The sequence below is a fragment of the Triticum urartu genome, chromosome 1A (assembly GCF_056163025.1).
Source record: "Triticum urartu cultivar PI428250 chromosome 1A, HENAU_Tu73, whole genome shotgun sequence".
Classification (NCBI taxonomy): Eukaryota; Viridiplantae; Streptophyta; class Magnoliopsida; order Poales; family Poaceae; genus Triticum; species Triticum urartu.
Window position 1 is genome coordinate 419757739 of NC_141873.1, and position 9921 is coordinate 419767659.

Consider the following 9921-nt stretch of genomic DNA (forward strand, 5'->3'; position numbering starts at 1 on the left):
TCTTGATGTTGATTCTTTGAAACTAAGGTCTATTCCACCTAAGCATGGTATCAATGAGTCTCTCAATGCCATGATAATTTCCATTGATGAGTGCAAAGAAAGAACTGCTAGGATGTGTTCTAAAAAATATTGCTTAGTGAAAGCGTGTTCTTCTAGTTTTCATGATAATAATGATGAAGATCTAAAAGTGATTGATGTGTCTCCTATTAACTATTTGTTTTCCACTATGAATCATGATAAAGATGGGACTGGAGATGAGTCAACTATAGTTAAAAGGCATCCCAATGATTCAGAGTTTTTAGATCTTGATGCTAGAATTAATAAAAGTGGGATTGAAGAGGTAAAAACTTTACATAGCAATGAACCCACTATTTTGGATTTCAAGGAATTTAATTATGATGATTGCTCTTTGATAGATTGTATTGCAATCCGTGTTAAATTCTCCTCATGCTTATGATCAAAATAAGGCCTTTACTAAACATATCCACTACAAAAAAATACACTTCCGTGATGATACGTGTTTGTCACAGTAGGTCGCGTTTTTTGTCATGCATGTACATCCATGACGATTTTATGACAGAATCAAGATAGTAATACTTGTGCTGTCGTAGAAGTGTTCCATGACATTACCAAAATTATCGTCACGGAAGTGTCCACTTCCATGACGATAAATCGCGCGTCACAGAAGTGCTTTCGTCAAGGGTGACCGACACGTGGCATCCACCATAACGGAACGCCGTTAAGCTATCGGCTCGGGTTTTGGATCCGATAACCCGTTAACAGCCCCGACCAATGGGAAATTTCCACATTTAAAATTCTTATTGGCCGGACGAAACACGTGTCATCTCGTCAGTGGGTCAGATAGGCGCCTATGATATGTCGACATGTGCCACGGCCCACCACTAGCCCATTTAGCTTACAAAGTCGGCCCGTTTGACTTGGTCAAAAGTTAACGGGCTGGCCCATGAAAAGCATGTTAACGGTCTCTACGCAAATAGCCCATTTTACGGCCTGTTAATGCACGACCCGTTAGGCCCTAAAGGAAATCGGCCCAACATCGTCATGTGGGCCATCGAATATAACACCAGCCCATTTCACTTTCGGCCCATGTATGGCCCACGACGTCTTTCGGCCCATATGAGCCCTTCGTATCTTTCGGCTCTTTACAGGCCCACTGTGACTCCAGCCCATAATGAACAGTAATTTTCTTTATACCCGTTAACGGCCCGTGATTTACATGGGCCATTTCCAGCCCGTGTTAGCTTTTGGCCTATTGACGGCCCATACGTTCTTGGGCTCCTTTTCGGACCTCGATTACTTTCGGCCCGTTACTGGCATGTTCCCCTAATGGGCCAAATTCGGCCCATGGCAAGAGTCGGCCCGTTACTGGCATGTTCCCCTAATGGGACAAATTCAGCCCATGGCAAGAGTCGGCCCGTTACTGGCCTATTACCCTAATGGGCCAAATTCTACCCATGGCAAGAGTCAGCCCGTTTCTGGCCTGTTAACTCGTTGCGCCGTTTCCAGCCCGTCCTATATTCTGGCCCATTAACGACTCGTTATGCCTATGATAGAATTAAGCCTTTGCTGCCCTCCGGCCTGTTAATGGCCTGTTACTGTGCTGGGCCGATACCAATTACGCCTGATTACGGCCCATGTAGACCCATTTATCCGACGGCCCGAGGCCCACCGATTACAGGACCATTTATCGACGGCCCATAGGAAACCCATGGATCCTACGGCCCATATATATATGGCCCATGGTAGTTGCGGCCACTAGTAAACCAGGGAAAAAGAAGACTAGGAAATAAATAAGGCAGAAACTTACACTAGGCTATTAAGGCAATTGCACAGATTACATCCACTCGGCATCAAAGATCGCCACCAGTGCAAATATAGGGAACACCCTACACTATACAAAAATGGCTTGCTGTTTTCTTCAGCCGGTGGCTGCACGTTAAGAATAAATTTTGTATCGCACCAAAACAAATTACAACTATATAACAAAAGGAAGGTTGGCATAAAACTTAACAGTCTAGCAGATAAATGCACCACCAGATGTTCAGAAGCTCAGTTCATTTGACCTGACTATTACATTTTCATGTTGTATTATCTAATGGAGCACCATAACCCTCGCCTTCATTTCCCCTAGTCTCCTAAACAACATAGAAAATGTCTGATAGTCTGGTTTGAAAACCATGCATATCTTGACGACATTGAGCAATGTTTCTCCTTGTTTCACAAAGGGTCTCTGTTAGGGAATGGACTTGTGTCTGGAGCGCAGATACAACATTGCTTTGAGCTTGCATATCTTGATCATGAGTCAGTTTGGACGATATTGCCTTAACAACCAACCCAGTATTACACAGGAACGTGCTTTTGGCACTGTTAGTGGACAGGTACTCACCCACTGCAGCAAGAGCTGACGTTACGATTATAGTTGCCTCACCACCTTCAGAAGGTGGCGATTCCACCATTTTTTCCATAGCTCGCTGAAAAGTTGAGGTTTTACATTAGTAGTACCAGAACAAAAGATATTAAGGAGGCAGAAAAAACAAACAAAATAGCTTTGGTCTATATACAGAACTTATTCTGGTGAACCCATGTAAAATATTAGTTGTATTTTATTGCAAAGTACATAATAAAACCAGGTTCCAAACGTATGACCATGTACCATCGCTAGTGTATTGTCTATTTCTTCACATTGTATTGAGGGCTAAGGATAAAGAGACGAAGTTTATAATACGGTAAGCATAGTATGACATCATTCATATCACAAAACAACTGAGAACAGACAAACGGGAAATTGTAACATTGTGTGGGCAAGTCCAGCACGGAACTAGATTACGGGTCAAGATCAAAGGAACATCACTCCTCTCTTTTATACCTTGTAAGGTGCAATGATACACTAAGACAATTGTGTATAAAATTGAAAAGAGTAATAGACATTGGCTGCGAACCATGCAGTTCAAGGCACAAGTCAGAGTAAGTAGTAGTTAAAAGGCATGAGGATTAAGGACTTACAACAACGGCTTTGATTGGTGTAGTCATGCCCTTCTTCTTGCTGGTGTGACAGTCCTTGAAGATTTCCACAACATTTGGTTCAGGTACTTTTTGTTCCTTGCGGGCTTTCCTCTGCATTTCGAACAAGTCAATATAGATCTGATAACATGGTATAGCGAAAAGAGTGAAACAACAGCTAATTACAAGAGCCTCGAAGTGTGTAATATAGCTATGAGATCCTGTCTTCTGTTGGAATTTCACTTTCGTACGGTTGGCCTTGTTCTTTGAACAGTTCACCTACAAGAAGATAGATTTGTGTGGCACATGCGTAAATAGGACTTCAACATGTGATCTGATCACATATATAATGTACCTGATACTTCGGATTAGACCAGTGTTTAAGAAGGCCCCTCCAGTCTTCATCCGATATATTTTCCACTGGAGATGTTTCAGAAAGTTTACTGTTAGCCTTGCCTTCAAAGTGAGTTTTCCTCAAGTTATACCGATACTGTCGCAGAGCAGACTTGAAAACATAGGTGCAAGCTTGTCTGGTTGCATCATCTTGGCTATCCAACTTGAACCTCATTTGTTGAAAATTATGGGAGTCTCATTATCAGCAACCTAGAAAGTATGGGACAGAGCAATACAATATTACTAGTTTCCCTACATAACCATATTTACAGATAAATGGTCGAGGAAGGTGTTGAACTAGGTTTCGTCTTTGTCATTCCTATACTGAATCCATGTTGGGAGGATACGTACATGACACCTAACGGCAACCGCTGCCTCTGATACTAACTTGGCTGACTTTGTAGCATCACGTGGCCTTTTTAAACCTGCCTCAAAATGGATCTCCATTCTTCCTCCTCTAGATTTAGTTAACCTATCGAGCATTATCCCTGATGTTTGTTTCCTCTTGCGCCTAGGTGCTAGTCCAACAACGAACATAGGAAGTGTTAGTGTACATCAAACTGTGAGACTACATATAAAGAAGCATGCAAATGTAACTTGACTCTAGCAACTACCTTCTTGTTGTTGAAGCTCACAAGGTTCATCTGATATTGCCAACTCGTCTTGTGTCAAGAGTGCTTGGGAAGTAGTGTCAGGTGGCAATGGAGCTTGGGAACGTGCTGCTAGCTCAGTTGACGCACGAGTAAGTCGTGCAGCTGGTAGTAATGTGGTAGGTGTTGCAAGAACTAGGGATGTCTATGCTTGTTTGGTGGAAGCTATTTGTTTCTGTTTGGCTTTTTTTGCAACTCGTGTAGCATGGGATGCCGTGTTTGTAGAATTTTCCGCTGGACTTTGACCTTCTATTGCACCATAAGTACCAGCAGAATCTACAGGATTCATCCGCTTCTCATTCCCTGTCATTCTGTGTTTCTTCCTCTTTCTCTGTGCCATGTTAAGTCAAGCCGACAAGAAAAACGAATAACAATTTAGTTCTTCAGAACAAATTGATGCATGATGCAGACGAACTGAACTTTGATCTTAGACAACCACATGATAGGAGGATGTAATATGTATGAAAAACATGACGGAAGAGATAACCAGAACTATGATGTGTAAACTAAGAAGAAGACATTTCACCAAATTAGAAGCAATGCAATGGAAGGTAGACACCATATGAACGATGCTACAAATATCGCTCTGCCAAGTTAACAGTGTTTCATCATAAATGGCGTTTAAACAAATGTGAAGCAGTACAAGAAATAAATCATATGCAAGATGCAAACAACATCACACTACCATGTTAGAGGTCTCTCGTCATTAGTGCCATTGCATATTCACAGCATTGCATATTCACAGCTTATGATGTGTAAACTAACGAGAAGGCATTTCAAGAAATTAGAAGCAATGAAAGCTAGACACCATATGAAAGATGCAACGAATATCACTCTACCAAGTTAAAATTGTCTCATCATAAGTGCCATTTCAACAAATTAGTAGTACAAGCTAGAAAAGAATGTGAGATGTAACCTATATCACACTCCAAAGTCAAACGTGTCTTATGATACGTGATTGTTGCAGGTTACACAACAATAGTAATCTGATGTAAGAACATGGTGTGATAGACAGATATTGTATGTTCTAGAAATAGGAACATGTGTCTTATTCAAGTATAATGTGTAAAGTAAGCACATGGAATTCAACAAAATTAGAAGCAATACAAGCTATACATCACACATAACATGCAACCACATATAACAGTGCCAAGTTAGAGGGAGCACCGGTGATGCTGCACTAGGGGAGACGTGCTCATCATAAACACAGCTTTGTTGAGTGTCTATGCATGTGTTGTCTTGGAAATCATCTTGGGGGTGTGGAGGAGTAGAAACTGTAGAGGCCCTCCGTTCAGAAGGAGCACCTTTATCCGCTGCCTTGCTAACTTCCTTCCGCTTTATTGATTTTGAATTGTCAAGTAAAACCGACAAGAAAAAGCAATAAAATTCTCTCTTCAGAACTCATTCATGCATGATACTGACAATCGCTACTTTGATGTAAGGAAAACACATGATAGCAGGATGGAATATGTATGAAAAACAGGACGGCATGGCATGTTCACAACTGTTTGTGTAAACTAAGCAGAAACCATTCCAGCAAATAAGAAGCAATGCAAGCTAGACACCACATGAAAGATGCAACCAATATGACTCTGCCAAGTTAAAAGCGTCCCATCATAAATGGAATTTCAACAAATTAGAAGCAGCGCATGCTATAAATCATATGAAAGATGCAACTAATATCGCACTGCATATACTAAAGGTGTCTCGTCATGTTGATTGATGCGGGATACGAAAAAACAATAGTTTTATGTAAGGACATGCTTAATAGACAGATGTACTATGTACTAAATACAGGAAGGCATGTCACATTAACAGGTATAATGTATAAGCTAAGCAGACTAGCACATGCAGTTTAACCAGATTGGAAGAATTACAATCTAGACACCATATGCAACATGCAACCACATATCACGCTGCCAAGTTAGAGCAAGCACCTGCGATGCTAGTGTAGGGGAAGTGCTGTAATCAACTACAGAGCTATGTTCACTATCTTCATCTAGAATTTATGTTTCTTGATAATCATGTCGGGAGGCTGACGCTGCATTCTTTAAATGAGGAGTAGTCCCCTTGCCTGCTTGCCTCATCATAAGTGATTGATGAGGGATACACAAGAACATTAGTTTGATGTAATAACATGGTTAATACACAGATGTACTAGTATGTACCAAAAACAGAAAGGTATGTCATATTCAAAGGTATAATTTGTAAGCTAAGCAGATGCAATTTAACCAAATTGGAAGCAATACAAGCTAGATATCTGGCTGGAGTGGTGAGCATGATCATCTAGGACCTGAGAGCCTGGTGGGAGGTGGGCTGCTTTGCCACCATCGTAGCTTTTTAGTTGGCTTCCAGGTGATGCCTATCTTTGCTGGGCTTTTCACTAGCTCGGCCAGTGCCCTGACTAGCTATTTGTCTTCTGGTGCTCACGGGATGGTGGTTCATGTAAAAAAATATCTTTCCTTATCTTACCGACTTTGGCCTTTCGAATACAAGCTAGACACCATATGGAACATGCAACCACATATGACACCGCGAAGTTAAAGCAAGCACCCGAGATGGTGGTTCATTGCGAGCGAGGTCATCAACTCCAGAGCTATGTTTACCGAATCCATCTGCTGACACTGCACCCTTTATAGCGCTGTAACGTGTCTTGCCTACCCGCATACGAAGCTGGAGCGACTTCTATCTTTTCTTTTTGGCTTCTCTCATGGCAGCAGAGTCTGAAATACCCTTGCATAAAAACACAATAGTGAGAGTAAGGGTGAAGTGTGTGTAGAACTAGTGCACTATAAAAGTAGCAGATATCAGGTGGCTGAAAAATAAATGACGGGAGACCTATGATAGCTCTACAACATTGCATGGAAAACAAAATTAGATTCTACTCCGTATGAATTTGTAATATATGAGCACAGGAAATGCATGTACTCCTCCAGCACACCACCACATGTGGTCATATCTAAGATAACAGTCGACTAAAAATAAATAGGTTAGTCGGTTTTTTTAAAGAACCGTCTGATCTATATATAAGGAACGGGCAGATGGCCTTCGTCTACCTCCCGCCAGTCACTGTTGACGATCTTTCTCGATCCGCCAGCGACCACCGGCCCAGACCCCTGGCTCCGCCGCCCCGCCCTCCCATCGACCTCACACCACCGCCGTGCTTGGCAGCGCCCCCAGGCCATCCCTTTAATCCCGGCCGACCTCCAGATCGGGCGCCAGTAGCTCTAGGCCGCACACGCCCCTAAGATAAACACCAAGGCGCTGCTTCCCCGTCATGATAGGCGTACTAGCGCCTGTTACGCCGGGGAATGCTTCCATTAATTGGGAATCAACTCGCCAGAAATTGAAATTCAGGGGGGCGACGAACCTCTAGCTAAGGTGAAATAGTATATGAGGAGAAACCTTGTGCATCGCGAGTTACTAGGAACATCTAGTATCAAGAAGAAGCAGTCAACTAGTGTCTTCTGTGGCATTAATATTGTGCAAGCAGAGACATAAGATTTGCACGAATAAGGGAAGAGGAGTACCTTTTTCGGTTGCCGGTGTGGTCAACTCCACATGTCGCGCCGATCTTCTTATTTTTACCATGGAAACCGATGTTCTGGAGGGTGCAGGCTTGGACGAACCCATGGCCAAATTGTTGACTGTATTGCCGTGGCCGTATGTCAGCGGAGGGGAAGCAGATCCGAGGCGGCAAAGGATGGCGTAGCAGGAACAGCTCCGGTGCGGTGGAGGGTGGTGAAGATGGAGCGGCAGTGGTGAGGCACAGGACGGCGTGGTTGAACTGGCTCGGGTACGGATGGCTCAGCCTAGGCTTCAACTACTAGCCATGGAGGGTGTTGCGGTTGAGGTTGTGGTGGATGACGACATCGGGGTATCGGCTCCGGCGTGATGGAGGAGGGCGGCGGTTGATGGGTGGGATGGGGTGGCGGACGGAGGACGCCGGGGTTTCGCGGCTGGTGGAGAGGTAGTTTTGGCGCCCACGGAGTACGAATGGGGAATTGGACGGGTGGGTGGGAACCATGTTTCGGTCTGGGACGTGCTTGTTTTTGGCTTTTTTAAAAAGAAGATGGGATACGCTTGTTTGAAATTTTGGGAAAGTACAAACTTTGCCCCCCTCTTAAATTTTGGACCTACTGCGGGTCGGGGGTAGGATGGTAATCCCAGGTGTCCCAAATAGTGGGTAGGAGCAATTTTGGCCGAGCGGATGTGTGCTTAGGCGGCCATTGTGTATGAATGTTTTTCGGATGCGGTTGCGTGGCGTCTAGATGAAGCTACAAACCTACCCGGTTTAGACCTTTGGACGTCGGGCTGGTAGGTTTCACGGGTCGGAGTTATTAGAAAAGTAATTTCCTTGTACTGCCAAACATTGGTCTCACGCGGTTTCGGGCGAGTAGAGGCTCTTTTGGCGCTTCGTTCGAAATTTTGAAACACAAGCATTCACGTTTAGAGTACTCTTGAACTATGAGGATTGACCTAAATCGACAACGTTATATTTGACCTTGTATGTTTGAAAACCTCATTAAATTATCCGCTTCTTTTTGAAATTTTGACACTTGAAAATCCTATAACTACGATTATTTTGGAATGGAGGAGCTAAATTTGAATCTATTTTGTACACGACTACATATGCTATTATGTACATAATCAGAGCAAAGATTGGTGCCCCCATAATTTAGGCATGGTTTACAAATGCCATGATATCAAATTCAAATAATTGAATGGACTTCATGTTGAATTCGATTTTTTTAAACCACCTTAAGTTGAATTCAAATGTATGATAGTTCATAGGTAGCTATTTATAATGTCCATTGTGTAACTTTCGTATGTATAATGTGCTTTACACACACAACATGAACTATACTCACGTTTATATTCGATTGCTAAAGTGATGCATTGTCTGGAGTTCAAAATACTAACTATGTGGATCAATTGTGTCGAATAATAACATAGACATGCTCAAATTCGATAGAATCTAGATGTCTGATGGATCAATGACCACTCCTTACGCGAATTGCAAATATCATGATCCCATCCTAATATTTCGATACAATTTATATATTTAATCAATGTGTAGAGCAGTCTTTTACGTGTAGTTTCACTCTCCATCGGTGGTCTCTCATACATGCTCACACACTCTCTCCCGAGGTGTCTTTCTCGCACATATGCTCTAGATATAACCCTCCCTCCTTGTCGTAACCATTTACAACTGTTTTCACTAACCTTTATCACAAGAACTCTTCCTCTCGCAAACATACACACGCACAATCCTCATCGACCCTTTCTATATACATGGACCTGCCTACGTGTCTCATGTACGCACATTATCTTTACGCATGTCTCTCACGCATTGTCTCACACCTCTCTTCCTAATCGATGAGTATGATCCTAGCAGACCATTCTGTAGGATGCCCCTTAAAGTTAGATTGAATGAATAGTAATATCAGAGATAAAGGGGTTACCTTAGTCCGAGAACCTAGAGTTACAAATCCTAGCCGGCTTTGTCAGTTGACACAGAGTCCTTCACAATTCTACTATCTTTGTCTTGTACGACTAGTCATCCATGGGTCTTCCCAAATGCGTCACGGGCCAACCAATGTGGCGCAGGACGGAACCGAACGTAGGGCCTCACCTCGACCCACCGGACCTCACGCGGTGACACACCCTCTGCCCCCATGTCTCATTATCTTCTCACACCCACACATACCAACACAAACACCACACACACATATATACAACATTACAAAGTTATATGGAGGAGTACGAATGCTAATTTGCATTGCATGGTGCCCACAATGATATTTATTCCGCATTGTGAATTTGTATATTTATTCCACAAAGTTAGTCATAACAA